Here is a 16,800-nt window from a genome sequence, read left to right as displayed (position 1 = left end):
AGTAAAAGAAGAAAAGTCTTGGTTGTTTCTATTGTTTGGCATACATTGATTCTGCTGGTAGCTACACCCCATGTTTTCTCTGATGAAAATCTTCAAACTCTCTCAGTTCATGTTTCCAGATAGGTCTGACTTTACCCTACCCCCCATGTATCACAAGCAGATGCAAGACTCAGATCTGCCCAAGCACAGGATCAAGTTTTGTTACCACTGAAGAGAAGCTTGCCTGAGATTGGAGCCAATATAGAGGAGAGAGGACAGAAGTGAAAAGTGGAGAGACCCTATAAGCTCATGGATTCAGACTGGACTCAGATCATGGATTCAGATTTTTTAATAACAAAAGCTACTATATTTCCTTTTTGTAATTCCAGTTTGATTTGAATTTTCTATAAATTGTAACTGCAAGAGACCTGATGGAGTCAAATCCATGGCCTCTCATCTCTAGTGAGCTTTGCTCCTCTTCAGCTACAAACTTCCTTGGATGTGATCATACACTGTAGCTATCCCATGTCCAACATCATTAACTCAAACCTCCCACTCTAACTACAGCCTCCTCCCCTTCTATGCTTATTCAGGAACTTCCACTTCAGTGATTCTTTTGATTTTATCAGGATCCTATGAACCCCTAGATTAATATATAATTTTCCAAACTAGTAACTTTTTCTGTCCTTTGCTTCCTTTATGATTTAACTTCACAGCACATCATGTTAACAATCCCCTTTTCATAGATCATACTCTCTGTTTCTAGCTTTTTAAAATGTGCTGGTCTTGGAGGAATCCAGTTTTCTGCAGAAATTCAAGTAGCTGGGAGCTGTTATGAGAAGTCTCCCAACAGAGCAGATTGCTATCACGATAAATTTACAGGCATGATCTCAAATAAGCCCTCAAAACTACCCCACAATTCTGCCAGATCTCTCCAGCCAACTTTTGCTCTCTCAGCCTCCAAAATTATTAGTTTAGAACTCAGAACTCTGCCATTCCCTTCAATCACTCAAACTCCTCTACCCTTGCCTTTCCCCCTCCTGACACTCGTGACTCATGAATACTTCTCAGTCTTTTTATTCCAAAGGAAACTTGGAAATAACTTTTAGGTCTCAGGTAACTTCTGCATAAAAATTTATTTAATCTATAGCCTGTGTTATTTTGGCATGATAATTAAATTGTAGATATTATAACTGTCAAATCATCAGTTCTCTTCTGAGAAGAGAATGATATTTGTCTTTGGAACTGTTTATTTTGTCCTGCAGTTGAGCCTATCCTGGTTCTCTGTACCTCTAATAGAAATGATAGAATAGGAATGGGACAGATGAAACTTCAGTTTTCTTTTCTTTTTGAATTTCCTACTTCAAAACAAATTATCTAAGTGGGCTTAGCTGTTATCAACATTTATACTCAAGGGAGTATGATATATGGTATCTGTAAGAGTAGTTTTCCTATTTTATCTGTGGGAGATTTGTCCAGATTTCACAGTTTAAAACAATTCTCAGGCAGGGCATGGTGGCACATGGCTGTAATCCTGGCATTCAGGAGGCTGAAGCAGGAGGATCCCTGAAAAGTTGAGGCTAGCCTAGGCTACACAGTGAGTTCAAGGCCTGAACTACATAACGAGACCCTCTCTCAGAAAACTAAGATAATAAAATAAAAATTCTCCAATGAACTGTAAAATTTAACTATTTTTTGTGGCACCATCTAAAATTTTAAAATTTTTATCTCCAAAAGTCTTGATTGCAGCCTCTCTCTCTCTCTCTTTTGGTACCGGGGATCAAACTTGGGTCATGGCGCTTGCGCAGCAGGCAGCGAACCCACTGAGCTAAATCCCCGGCTCCAAAATGTTTAAAAAGGAAAAAATAAAGTTTCTGAGTGCTTGAAACTTTGTCTCAAAAATTACCTTGAGTAATAGGCAGAGCACAGACGATGTTTAGGGCAGTGAAACTACTCTGAACGATGCTATAATGGTGGATATGGGTCCTGTGTTGTTACGCATTTGTCTAAACCCTTATTACGTACAACGCCGAGAGCTGACTCATTGTTTGCTTGTCTGAATTTTAATGTTATCTGTCAAAATTTGCTTTGGGAAACCAAAGCTATAGATCTGGGAGAGATGTGGCTGCCATATGCCTGGAAACACCTCTGTAGTAAGCTAAATAGAATGAGTAATATAATCACTATCTGATTTCAGAGGACGAAAGGATCGGGGGAAACACAAACCAGATCAAAAAGGCCGAAACTAGTCTAAAGGAATAAAGAAAACAGTGGGGCATTTCTCACATATAGATGTTGCCCAACTTGTAGAACTCCAGGGCAGAAGAGAAAGTCCAACACATTTGCTTCCCCTCTAGAGTCCAAGTTAATGTTTTGGAGGTATAAGCTGAATCATCATCTGCCAGGGCTGGTGTTGATACCACAAGGCTTCCGCATGAAACAGGAGCAGACGGGCCATCTCCTCTGCCAGCTTGTTCGGGATTCTCTGTTCCATGGGGTCTGCCTTCAGTCTGATTTTATCTTCTAGCGTCTTCTAGAAGTCACTGAGGGTCTTGGTCCATGATGGCATCTGCCTCATTTATCTTTGACTTGACGGTGTTGATCTTATTCATGCTTCCTTATATTGCCTCAGTATTAAACAATTTCTTAAGAGGAAGAAGAAGCAGTGTATACATCTGCCCATCATCTTGAGACAAAAACCATAGTCTATCCTGAGCATCTATAGACTCTTGTATTATAAAGACAGTTTGGGGCTTATGTGACATAATCTGAATTTGTGATTATAATAATCAACTTCTCTGTCCAGAAATTAATTTTTTTTTTTTGTACCGCTGATAGAACTTGGGTCCTTGCACTTTTGAGGCAGGTGGCGGAAACACTGAGCTAAATCCCTGGCCCAGTCAGAAATTAAATTTAAAAAACAGGAAATTAATGTAGTCTATTGCATTGATACTTAGTACACATTGTATTCTTCTGGCTCACTACTTAAAAAATATAAATATGTTCTGTTGGTTACAGGGTAAGAAATCTTGTGATGATTATATGTAATTTGGTAATTACATGATAAAACTATACATAAATGGAAGACATTTTTCATACTAAATTTTTTTCTAATAATAAATATTTGTGAATGCCTTTTCCCAGGTAGAAATCTGTTCTAAGTAAATGAGTCTCAGTAACACCACCAAGAAAGTAAAAAAACAATCCACAGAATGAAAGAAAATATTTGGAAGTAACATGTCTGATTAGGGCTTTTTATTTAGAATGCATAAAAGCTCAGCATTTTTGCAGAGGACAAACACAAATGGCCAGTTATGAAAAGATGCTCAATATCATTAGCTATTAGAGAAGCACAACACAAAACTGCCTCATACCTACTAGGGTGACTATAATAAAAAAGAAATGTATGTGCAAGCGCAGGGACCCGAGTTCCATCCCTGGTACCAAAAAAAAAGAAATGTAATGAGGAAAAACCTACAACCACCTTCTAGTGCCACTTGCTTTCATTGATTTTAAAAGTCACTAATACTGGAGGTCATATGGCGGAGCAATACATTATTAGCCTCCCACTAGCTTTACGGTAGATGTTGCTGTTGACTGCAGCCACTTAATGGGTTAAAACTGTTCTATGAAAAATTGCATTTTACTATCTTATCTGGTGATGGTTGCCTTTCAGTTCTTTTTCCTTGTTCTCCAGGGAATAGTGCCCCTTAATATCTTTTTTTTTGTTTTTTGGTACCGGGGATCAAACTTGGGTCCTTGCGCTTGCGAGGCTGGCACCGGAACCACTGAGCTAAATCCCCAGTCCAAATTATTCCTTGGAAATGGAACACAAGAATGTTAAATCACAAGGCTTTCTAATACATCTAATCTTAGATGTAGAGGACCCAGAACATCTAGTGACCTACTGATAATAGCAACCCATGTATCAGAAAAGCAGATCACCCTTGATTTGAAACTAACCTGGAATTTGTTAACTACCTTAATGTCCATCTATCCGGTACCTGTATCCCCGCCCAAAATGCCCTACCCTATGACTACAATCCTTAGGCACAATAGCCTTTGTCTTCTGTGGTTTGCTAGCTTTCCAAAACCCTTTTTCATTGCTCTAACAACTTGTGCTCAAGCCATTGGCCTTTTTAAGTGACAAACAATGAAACTGGATTTGAAGTTACAGAAAAACAATAACAAATGTTCCCTTTTACCTTGGTGATGAAATGTAAAATCATGCAGTCATTTTGGAAAACAGTTCCTCAAAAGGTTAAACATAGTCACCATATGACTCAGCAAGAAGGGCCTTAGGTGTGTATCTCTAAAGTTGAAAACTCATGTCTATACAAAAACTTGAACATGAATGTTCATAGAAGCATTATTCATAATAGCCAAAAAGTGGGGAAAAAACTCTATGGCCATCAACTGATGAATGGGTAAGCCAAATGTGGTATTATCCACACAATGGAATATTATTTCACCATAAAAAGGAGTAAAGTACTGACACGTGTTATAATATGGGTGAACCTTGAAAATATCCCACTAAGCGAAAATAGCCACGCTCCATATTCTGGAATTCCATTTTTATGAAACTGTCCAGAACAGAAAAATACAGAGATAGAAACTAGATTTGTTGTTATTAGGAGGAATGGGGAGGGAACAATAAGAAATGATTGCTAATGGGTCAAGAGTTACTTTTTAGGGTGATAAAAATGTAATGGAATTACAGTGGTGATGGTTGCACAACTTTATCTCTAATGAAATCCACTAAATTGTACACTTTAAAAGGATGAATTTTATGGTTATGTTTCTAAGTAATCATAGGTCATGATTCAGTTTATAATTATGTCCAGGTTGTGTGATTGTTGTATCAGTAATGACCTTTCCCACTGGAAATTTCCATGAGGGTAGGAACCCTCATGTTCAGCAGTCCACTGACTTTGTAGCATCTTGGTGTCTATGTGGCACACAGCAGGTTCTCAAAAAATATTTATGAAGAAGAAAGTGAATAATTAAAGAACCAGAACGCCAAAGCCTTTTCTAAAGTCACTTGACACTCCCTGGTTAATGATAAAAGGTACTAATATGAAAGTGAGGTGAATATTCAAACTTATAGAAGTAAAGGGCATAATGGTGGCTGACAGAGGGAGGAAGGAGGGAAATGAAGAGTTGCTAATCAACACATATAAAGTTCCAGTTAAGTTCAAGATGAATAAGCTCTACATTCCATAACAGTGTGTTTTATATATATATAAAATTTATGAAGAGAACAGATCTCATGCTACATGTTTTTATCCAGAAAGGAGGAGGAGATTAGGGGCAGGAGAGGAAGTAGGGGGAAGGAAGAGACTTAAAATGGAGAAAAATGAAAAGTACAGGGCCAGGAATTTAGCTCAGTGGTTTCACCGCCTGCTGCGCAAGCACAAGGACCGGAGTTCGATCCCCGATACCAAAAAAAAAAAAAAAGAAAAGAAAAGTACATCAGTTATTTGAAATTGATCCTTTCTCTGTTTTGAAAATTTGCCTTTATAATTTGTTGGGCATTTCTGGTTATCTTCCAATGTTTCTTACATAAGACTAGCTGTTATTTGGGGCTTATATCTAACTGTTTTTTCAATGTCTTAAAATATTTTTCATCTACACATTAGACTAGAAGAAATCAAACATTTTGGAGTTTTCTGGTTATCCTCTTTATTTGGGGGCTTTCATTCGTTTTCATGTTTATCTTCCTTTCGAAGCTTGAAGGATGTGTCCCTGCCCTTGACAGCAGTGGAGGGCTGTGGCTAAGAGGACAGGCTCTGAAATGAGACGAGTACCTGGGTCCTGACTCTGATACTTATCAGTTGGGCTGTTAACCTCTCATTGTAACTTTTTATCTCATCTGCAAAATTGGAATAATATTAAGACCACTGCCAAGAGTTTTCAGGACTGTGGAACCAGAAGAGACCTAGAATAGCGAAAGCAATTCTGGGCAACAAGGGCAAAACACGGGGCACACAATCCCTGATCTGAAGTTATACTTCAAGCCATTCCCTACTTATATCTACTCAGTGAATTAGAGCTACTCTTGGAATAAAGGTCCCAAATCTGAATTATGGCCTATAAGGTTTACCAAGACTCTGATCCTCTCTAGCCCTCCAGCCTCGTTGCACATGATAATCCCCCTTGTTCACAGTGTCCCAGCCAACTGCTCTCCATCATTTACTTCCTTAAACTCCCCTCAGGCCTTGGAACATATTTTTATGTCTTCTATTGTACCTAGTGAGTGCCTCCTCTCCCTTCAGATGTTAACTCAATCATCTCGTTCTCAAGGAGGACTTCCTTGAACTTCCTGTCTTATTTTATTAGATATTCCCTTAGCACCATGTACCTCTCGTTTCCACTGTGATAATTTAATGACATTTTGCGCAAACCGGAGCCTTCACACTGAGCTACATTCCCAACCCCCACCCCTTTTAAAGTTTTATATTTTGAGACAAGATTTCACTAAGTGGCTAAGTTGTCCAGGCTGGGCTCAAATTTGTGATTTTCACGCCTCAACCTTCCCAGAGTGCTAGAATTACAAGTGTGCAATATCATACCTGGTTTCACTGCAGTTGTTTTAGACAGATGCTATGCAAACTCAGAGCTTCTTTTAGAATCTGAGTGTATAATTCAAAGACACCCCCCCCCCTTTTTTTTTAACTTGACTAAGAAAATGATTAGCAACCTCACTGAATTGCTGCAGTCCACCTTGGAACCATTGCCACAGCCTGTAGCTGAAAAATGTGCGAACGCCACCTAGTGAGCAGAAGAAATGCTCTTTTCATTGTTCATCACTCATGGTGCTATGTGCAGCGCTCAACATGGTTTATACAGACTGCAATGTCAGTGTGCTCTGAAAATTGTAAACCCTGGGATCTCCCTCACTCAGGGAAGGTACAAGTTTTTGGTGAACACAGACGTGTGGACAGCAGCTTCTAGGTACATGTGAAGAGGTACAGGAGGTGTGATTTCAAGGGGAACACTGCTTAGTGTGTTATTGGAAAGGATTTTAGTCTTAGAGAAAAGAACTGGCAGAAAGGGTCTGATTGAAGAATTATAACAAATAAGAAGCAAGTGATAAATAGATCAAGATCCAGGCCGGGGAGTTAGCTCAGTGGTTCCACTGCCTGCCTCACAAGCGCAAGGTCCAGAGCTCGATCCCTGGTACCAAAAAAAAAAAAAAAAAAAAATCAAGATCCTATATGAAGAAGGATGCATGGAGCCACTGGCCTCCCTTTGAACTGGAGAAAGGTCAGGGAGGACAGTAAGGTGGGCCAGCTGCAGGTGAGACGAGAGATGTGATATGCGATGAGGATGCCCTCTTGTCCAAGCAGTGCCTTGTTTTCCAGACAGTTTTGAGTTTTTGAACTACTCAAAGATGAATACTTTTCTACTTAAGATGTCTTGGGAAAATATCACTCCAGGCAAGGTTCTCAAACTTATCACAAAAATAAGACCTGGTTTAATTGATATCTTTCTTTCTTTCAGTGCTAGGATCAGACCCAGGACCTTACACATGGTAGGCAAATGTTCTACCCATGAGCTGCACCACGGCCCTGAAATCAGAGATTCTTGACTCTTTTCTTCTGAAAAGGCCAACTGAGCCCAGGCCTAGAATATTTTTTCAGGATTTGGGCCCAGTGGAAAAATAATAGCTCATTATCACTCAGTGTGGCTAGTTCATCACTCTACTTGTAGATAGTCTCTCCTTTTCCAAAACCCTCCATATCCTGCCACCTTGTTTTGGTATTAGTCCTCAGCCCTTCTTAGCCCAGTTCTTCTTCAGAGGCAGGAGGACAGGGCTCACTCTCTTTGTCTCCCTACTTGTGAGGACAGAGACTCTGGAGGACTTTCACGTGCTGAGAGAACAGATCAGACCCCAGGGCTCCCCATTTGTGACTTTGCTACTGACCCCAATTTGAGCCAAAAATCTCTTCCATATCAAACATCAAGCCTTGCCTCAGAAGAGGAAGAGCCACCATTTCTGGGAAAGCTAAGGACAGCAGGCCAGGTAAGGTAACTGCATACCACTGTAGATGGAGGTCATAGAAAGAGCAGTAGTGTGTGTATGAGTGTGTGTGTGTGTCCATATGTGTGAGAGTGACAGATAGATCGAGTCTAAGATTGGAAAGTGAGTCTATATAAGTCTCAGAAGTTGAGGATCAGCACTCTTGGGCCCTGTAGACTGGGTCCTGAGAGGTAATTGGGACAGGTTGTATGTCCATGGACTGAAATCTACATGGTCATATTGCAGGGAGATGATTTGTATCACTGCCTTCAGAGCAGCTCCCCAAGATGAGACAAATCTAGACCTCAGAAAAAGCACGACTATAACCTTTTTGTTTACATCTTGTCCAGAGTTTGTTGCAAGTGCACTGTGGGGCTTGCCCACTGACACCTCCACGGGCCATTCACCCAGGGTATAGTAGTCTTAAAATCACCTGATTAGAGTTGACTACATTTATTAAGGACTGTTACATAAATCTTCCAGATCATGGGAAAATGCTGATAACTGGTCCAAGATCAGGAAGCCTATAGCTTGTTATTCAACCTCCTTCGCTACAAGTCACCCCCTGTGCTCAAAGTGTTTCCATTCCCTTCCCACTTGACTGTGGTGGTATCTTTGTTCTGCTACCTGATGTAGGTATCAAAGTAGTGTTGTCTGACTTGTTCTGCAGAAGATAAAAATGAAAAGTGGGCCCAGTAGTTCATGCCTTTAATCCCAGCACTCCAGAGACTGAGGTAGGAGGATCGCTGCAAGTTCAAGGCCAGCCTAGGCTCCACAGTGAGACCTTGTCTCAAATAAAACAAAACAAAACAAAAAAGGTTCCTAGGTTGGTTTCCCCAAGAAGAAGACTCTGTGGTAGAGATTTGTGGGCAGTTGCATAGCACTCTGGGGACCAACACTCACAGGAGAGCAAGAGAAGTGGGATAGTCAGGAGGAGTTGAATTACAATGTAGTTGCAATAAAGTCCTCAGCTGGTTTAATGGGGACCTGAGATGATACGTCAGTGTTGCCTCATCTGGAGGCAAGGGGCCAAGCCTCTATGCTCTGGGTCCTACAATACTGATCAACTATTGGATTCCGGCTGCCCTGGAGGGAGGTGTGGCTTGGGGCCAGGCAACTCTTTATTGGGTTTTTTTTTTTTTTTTGGTCCAGGCAACTCTTTACTGTGATGCTAGTTCACAGAGAGAAACCCAGCAAATAGCCATCAGCAATCCACACAGAGAATTAATTCTCCATCCCTGAAAGGGAGACTTGGGTGTCACAGCACCCACTACCATGGGGAAATAATTCCCCATGAAGAGACAGTTCACAGGAAGAAATTATTTTTACAGTAAGAATGTGAAACAAATGTTTCCCCTCATTAGTAATTAAAAGTGAAAAATTAAACAATGCATCACTCTTAGCTCATCAGATTCATGATTTTAAAAAAATACTTGCCATGGATAAAGAAATTATAACCAGGATACAGCATTTTTAGATTCTGGGGGTGGTGATGGGTTATTGAATTAAGTTTTGAAATACTTGTAGTTGAAGCCAAGGAGTAAATGTGAAAGGAAAAGTGTATGTAAAGAGTCAAGGAGGTCTGGGGAAGAGGAATAGGGATGGATTTATGAGAGATGCAAAGAACTTTGTTTCACATGTTAGCCCATGAAAGTGTCCATTATGGAAAAGACTTTATCCAACCACAACCACGGTAGATCAGGTGATTCAGCCAATTGACATAATTTGCATTCTTTTGTCAGATACCTGGGTGTTGGTACAATGAGTGCACCAAGAAAGTACCCATGGTAGTTGGAACGGAGGCTATGCTTGGGTCCAACAGCTGATTAAGCTACTGCTGCTGGTGAAAGTCCAGCCTATCAGCAGTATGGACCAACAGTGAGCCATGGATGTAGCATCATCCCTGAAGGAAATTAACCAGCCATTTGGTGGCAGTTTGATTACACTGGATCATTTGCAAAATAGAATGGGTAGCTCCCATCTTGACTGGGATCTACTCATATTCTGTACATGGGTTTATCTTTCCTAATTCGGGAACTCAGCCAGCACCACAATCTGAGACTTTGATATCAGCAAGGGATCAAAACTAAGGATCCTGCTTTACAGAAAAAAGAGACATGGTGGCTGATGTGATCAGGAGAGCCACTAAGTCCATCACATACTTCATCACTCAGAAGCCACCAGCCTGTTAGGGCAGTAGAATGACCTTTAGAAGAACAGCCATTGTCTCAGCTTTAGGGTTAACACCCTATAAGTATGGAGTACATCATCCAAGGCACCCTAAGTCAATGATCATTTTATGACCCTATTCCTTGTCCAAAAATGCAGACTATGTGGGTCTAGAAATTAAGGACTAGCAATAGTAGTGGTCCCACTTACTATCACTCTCAGTGTGTTCTTGAGGAACTTGTGTTTTACTTTCCTGTGCTATGTTAAGTCTATGGGTTTAGAAAGGGTCACTTCCACCAAGACACACAGTAAGTATTCCATTGAAATTTCATCTGTGGCCATTGATGGGACACTTCTGGTTCTATGTACCAACACAATAGCAGGTAAAACAGGAAACACAGAAATTATTAAGGCTGCTGCTATTCAGTGGGGGCAGGAAAGAATATGTTTGGAATCCAGGACAGTAGCAACATGGTGCACTTCTTGGAATTCTTCTTTAGCCCAGGCTGGCCTCAAACCCACAGCGATCCTCCTGCCTCACCCTCATGAGTGCTGACATTACAGGCCTGTACCACCGTACCTGGCTTCTTGGCATTCTTGTGTCTAGTTTTAATGGTAAAATAGACAAGTACCATGGCCACATAGTTAATTAAAGATCAGCTCTCTTACGGATGACAGTCTGTGTACCTCACCAGGTAAGTCATCTGGACCAGCAAAGGTACTAACCAAGACAAGGAGTATAGAATGGGAAGATGAGGAGGAATGATGAATATCATTATGGCCTGAAGATACCTACTAATTTTTCCCTTATATGTTTCCCAGAAAACCAAGCATTTCCTGGTGGATCTGAGAGGTGTGAGAAGTGAACTGCTATGGACATTGTGGTTTTTACACAGAGCATTTCTTCAGGGTCAACATACTCAGTCCCCAACTTCTGGGAATATCAGAAACCTCTGGCCCACAAATGCATCACAGGTCAGCAGCTCCTACTTGTCCAAACCTGCCTTTCTAATTTCTTTAATTTCCTACCTGCAGGAGCACTCCTCAATAAATGGTCTATATGCAATTCGGTTTCTGGGTCTGTCTACAGTAACCCAGTATAAGACAGCGTCCATCTCCATGGATGAGTGGTATGGAAGGAATAATCCTGTTTATTAAACCCAATGGTGCAACAATAGCTCTTTATGAAATGAAGAAAGCCACTTCAATAGTTTACCCCAGAATTTTGTTTTCTTTTCCTTCCTTCCTTCCTTCGTTCCTTCCCCCTTGCTTTTTTGAGATATAGTTTCTCTGTGTAGTTCAGACTGGCCTTCTTGAACTCACTATGTAGCTCAGGCTGGCCTTGAATTAGCAGAAATCCTCCTGTCTCAGTCTCCTGAGTGTTGGGATTACAAGCATTAGTCACCAGGCCAATCTATCCCAGAATTTCTTTCAGGGAAAGAGTTGTCTTTCAAGAAAATACCTTGATAAAGTGATAAAGAACAGGACACAAGAGCAAGTGGGTCCAAAGTAGGATGATTAGATTGTTCTCCCCCAATAAAGAATGAAATTTGTTTGGGAAGCTTACAGGGGAAGTGATGGAGAGAAGTGGTATGATTCCTGGGGTGTTTCACATGGGAGAATCAGCCAGTAGCTGGTGGTTAAAGATAAATATAAGAAATAAAAAGAAATATAAATTTAAGAATGGGGACATCTCAAGTTCAATGTGAGGTTGCTTCCATTCCATTTGCTCCAAAGTTGTGAGGAAATATTCTCAAATGACTAGTGCAAAATGGGATTTTCTGTAAAAATTGAGGAAGGAGCTGGAGGCCGCCCATAAGGAAGCTGGAAAATGGAAGCTGAGGGCCGGGGATTTAGCTCAGTGGTTCTGCCGCCTGCCTCGAAAGTGCAAGGTCCCGAGTTTGATCCCTGGTACAGAAAAAAAAAAAAAAAAAAAGATGGAAGCTGAGCAACCATGAGAACATACTCCTGGGGAACTTGTAGGAAATGTTGAGAAAGTTTCAGATTTCCATAGTTTGTAAAATTTAAATCATTATTGTCTAAAATTTTGAGATCTGGACTGGGAGAACTTAGCTAATAACTGGATTATATCAACACAGAATTGATCCAGCATGGGAATGTGAAAATGAAATTTGGTTTTAAATTTCTGATATTGGAAAGAGAACATAAATATCCAAGGCAAATTTCTGTATCACTTGAGGATATCTGATCAAAACTGTATCATTCTGTTGGGAACTGAAAAATTGAAAGGACAGTGATCCCTGGCCTGGATAGTGTAGCCAATGATCTTTGGTGCTTCCTGAGGTTAGAATTGCATCATGGGAGAAAATTCAGTTATGGATCAAGAAGCTGAAACGTATCAGGGATATGAAGTTCTTTCCAGTGCTTCTGGGCCTCATTGTGGTACTAACGCTTTGTTCTCTGCTAATGATTCTTCATTATTCTTCAGTTATTCTTCAGGTAATGGGGACATAACTGTCCCTGAGCCAAAGGTACAAAACGAAACAGAGATAAAACCTTTCTTGGGTTTTTTTAGTGGGAAGGTGGCCCCAAATCAAGTCCACAGGCTTTGCCCTTCTTTTGGATCATAAATAACATGATCTCATATACAGGAGACCTTATTTGGTCTGTGTGGCAGCAGTTTAGCGTATGCTCAGCCTCTAAGATTTATTGGAGTGATCATTCCCGAGTGTGTGAAGCTTTTGCCGACTATGGATAGAAGATTTGTCTCTTTTATGACCAACTACCTTCTTGGGGTCCACACTGGAGCAGCTGTAGAGAGAGCTCAGGCAACTAGACCTTCCTTCCAGGTCAAACCTCACCTATCCTCTGTAAAGAGCTTCATGATATTGCTATTATTCCTACCCTTTAGGCAAAAAAACCTGCTCGATGTATGAAATAGTCTACTTGTTGAAATATGTTTAAAATGTGACCTGAATGTGACCAGAAAAGTCCAAAGGGTAATTGGAAAAAGGTGACAGGAGTATAAAGTCTGATTTTGTCATGTAAACCATGTGAGCAGGAAACTTGATAATGCTCTATTTGAGGAAATGCTACCCTTAGTAACTGATACAGCTTCATCTGCTGCACATACAAATTCCCTCATTCATTCTTTCATTCAATGGGGACTTGCTGGACATCTGCTTGTTCAAAGTACTTGCAATGTTGGGGAGAAGTTTTTAGGCTGACTACTTTCACTTCTGACATAAATTGCAGTTTTGGGGGAAGTTCCCAAGACCATTCTCGGCTTTACTAATTCACTGGGAAGACTCGCTGCCCTCACTGGAAGTGAGTTATGCAGTTATGGTTTATTACAACAAAAGGATACACATGAAAGTCAGCCAAAGGGAGAGAGCGTAGGGAAGTGTCCAGGAAATTTCCAAGAGCAGAACTTGCAATGTCCTCTCCCAGTGGCATCATGGATCACACAGCTCTCTTGGCTACAGTGCATGAAGTGTCACCAAGTAAGGAGGCTCCCTAAGCTTGGTGTCGGGTTTTTATTGGGGTTCATCATGAGGACATGGCTGATAGCCTGTATGGCTGACCTTTAGTCTCCAGCCCCTCTGGAGGTCAACCCTGTACTGCATAGCTCAAAATGCCCATCCTGTCTGTTGTGGCCCAAGACCCTTAGGTCAACAAAGGCAGTGTGTGTCTGTGTGTGTGTGTGTGTGTGTGAAGGGATCACATCAATGACATGACATTTTATTTTATTTCAAAAAATTATATCAGTGCATGTTTGCTTTACATAATGATTGCATTCCTTGTCTTATCAGACAGGACATTCTAAGGGCCTGGAGATCAATCCCGTGACTGAGGGCAAAGGCTAGACTTCCCTTTACTACAGCGATATGCTCCGGGATCTGGTGATACAGCAGCCACCAAAACAGACACAAATCCTTGTCCTTCTGGAAACTCCTCTGTCACATCTAGAATAATTGCCCCATATTTGCCTACTCCAAGCCCCTCACTGACTTATTAGCCTGAAGTACATTATTTTCCCAAGAACACCTCTGTAAATAGCTCTAGACATTTCCAAGGACCCTTACAAATATAATGTAAATATTACTCATATTAGGACCACTTATTTTCTTGGGATCCTGAGCTTAAGGATAGAGATAAGCCAGGCATGGCAGTGCACACCTGTAATCTCAACACTCAGGGAGGCTGAGGCAGGAGGATGGCAAGTTTGAGTCCAGCCTGGGTAACTTGGTGACTCAGTGAGACTTTGTCTCAAAATAAAAAATTAAAAAGGGCTGGAGATGCAGCTCAGTGTGAAGGCCCTGGATTCAATCTCCAATACCACAAGAAAAAAGAAAGACAAAGGGTTGGGGGCAGGGGAAGAGAGGGAGAGAGAGAGGGAGGGAGAAAGGTGAAGGAAGGAAGGAAAGGGAAGAAAAGAGAGAGAGAAAGGAAGAACACAAAGGAAGGAAAAAAGAAACAAAGAAGAGAAAAAGAATAAAAGGAAAGAAAGAATACAGATTTTTTTGGATAGATGAACAGAGCACCTGCCAGATGTCCCTTCAGAAGGGATCCTCAGTGCTGAGGCGTTGGGTCCCTAGTGGCAGAATTCTTTGTTTTGCACTTTAGTTCCCTCATTTCCACTGTGGCTAAACTCCTGAGCCCGTCTCTCACGGTTGGAATGACTTCTCCCTCCAGCCCCCAGGCTTTGTGCTGCCTCTTGTCTGTTCTTCCAGTCTTTACCCATGGCTACTCTTTCCTTCCCCTTTGGAATCCATTCTTTCAGGTTCCTTCAGGGATCCAGCCCATCTTGTAGGTCCGAACACTTGCTCTCTGCCACAGACAACCCAGGTATCTGACCCACAGCTGGGAAATGCACAGTGGCTGCGCAACACAGCAGAGCTTGCTTTTAGAAAAGAAGTGCACGCTCTCAAAAGGCAGAGCAAAGCCCATGTTTCTCAGAAGTGGTAGCAGGAACGCCAGCCTGGAGTGACAAGGTCCAGGAGGATGGCCTGCCAGGAGGATGCTGTGGTGCATCACAGGAAGATGCTGGGCGAAAGGCATGCTCAGAGAAGCACTGCCTATGGGAGGGAGTGACAGTCAGGGGAATCTTTCAGGGATGCACATGAGAAAGGTCAGCTTTAAACACCCACTAAGGACCGGGGATTTAGCTCAGTGGCACCAAGCCTGCCTCGAAAGTGCAAGGTCCTGAGTTTGATCCCCGGTACCGGGAAAAAAATCAGAAAACAAACAAAATAACCCCGCTAAGGCCAGCATGCACAAAGCCACCCTGAGGCAGCAGCAGCTAAATATGAACATTTTTTGTTCCTCTTTGTTCCTGCTCTCTCCCTGCATTCACTCCAATCCCTGAGAGGGCAGAAGGTGCTATTAGGGATCTGAGAGGAGTCGTGGGGAAAAGAGAAAAAGACTTTGTGGAGGCCTACAGTAGCCTTAGCCCAAGGACAAAGGAAAATATATCCTGTGATGAACATGAAATGTTGGTTCATGGTGGAGATTTTAATTTCAGAATCAAGACTATGTATGTGACTTAAAGTCACCTCTGGTATATAAAGATGTTTTTATCAAATTATTAACAAGGGCATCATGCACAGAAAAAAAGACAGGGAGAGACTTATTTCTCCTCTTCCTCCTTGCCTGGTGTTCTGATCTTCTCTTCCTTGGGCTGCAGCTGCTCCCGTCACTAACATGCTTTTGAAGTTCTGGATGAGTGGGCCCAGCACGACCAGCCAGGCCAGTCCCACAGGCCTGTCTGCTTCCCGCCTGGATGATGTCCCATGAACGTTCACTTTATTTGGGGGAATTGGTGCTGTATGTGGAAAATATCTACTTATTAACATTTGTACTTCTTGTATACAAGGTTGTATAAAAAATTCTCAGCGCATTGATTGGCCCAGATATTGTCTGTATAGTTAAAAAGGCATAGAATTTAGCTTCTCACAATCCATTGTTACGTACCACAAATCCTGTTAAATGTAAGTGCTAATTTTCCAACCAAATATTTCAAAATAACAATTTTTCGATATGTACTTTTATAGGGTAACTAGGATAAAAGCTTCTTTTTATTTTTTAGGTTAGAATTTTTATTACTAAATTTTGCAGTACATAGTGATCACAGTCATTGGGGAGTTGGTACATATACGTAACAGCTTAGTTCTTTTTACTTCCCCTTCCTCCTCCCTTCCTCCAGCCTCTTTATTATAAAATATAATCTAATTTAAAAACATGACCAAGCTGTGAGTGGTAGTGTACACCTGTAATCCCAGCACACAGGAGGCTGAGACAGGAGGATCACAATGAGCTCAAGATGAGTCTGGCTACATAGTGAGTTCAAGACCAGCCTGAACTGCATAGTGAGACCCTGCCTCAGAACAAAACAAAGCAAAACAAAACAAAACACCAAACCAAAAAATATGATCAAGGTGCAGTTCAGAGGTAGAGTGTATGCTTAGCACGTGTGACGCCCTGAGTTTAATCCCTAGCACCGTCTAAGCATTCCTCCTCCAATCAAATCAACAACAAAACAGACAAAAACAAATAAGAAAGAAAGAAAGAAAGAAAGGAAGAAAGGAAGGAAGGAAGGATCTGAGGAGTAACAGAATAGGTATTCAAATTCTGCATCTTCTAGGCAAGAGTTCCTTATTTGCCTCATT

General features: G+C 41.4%; 1 long non-coding RNA gene across 1 annotated transcript in view; it reads left to right on the top strand.

Moving 5' to 3' along the window:
- Nucleotides 1-1,896: 1,896 nt before the first annotated feature.
- Nucleotides 1,897-16,800, top strand: part of LOC147826119 (uncharacterized) — a 34,653-nt gene continuing 19,749 nt past the window's right edge. The window contains exons 1-2 of the long non-coding RNA XR_015439879.1: nucleotides 1,897-8,005; nucleotides 10,994-11,146. This is a non-coding gene — a long non-coding RNA (uncharacterized LOC147826119). The remainder of the gene's footprint in view (nucleotides 8,006-10,993; nucleotides 11,147-16,800) is intronic.

The sequence above is a fragment of the Heterocephalus glaber genome, unplaced genomic scaffold, assembly GCF_053883595.1.
Source record: "Heterocephalus glaber isolate CG9 unplaced genomic scaffold, H.glaber_assembly_v1.0 deba00001479, whole genome shotgun sequence".
Lineage (NCBI taxonomy): Eukaryota > Metazoa > Chordata > Mammalia > Rodentia > Bathyergidae > Heterocephalus > Heterocephalus glaber.
The sequence above is the reverse complement of the archived record's forward strand: the minus strand, read 5'-3'. Positions and strand labels throughout refer to the sequence as shown.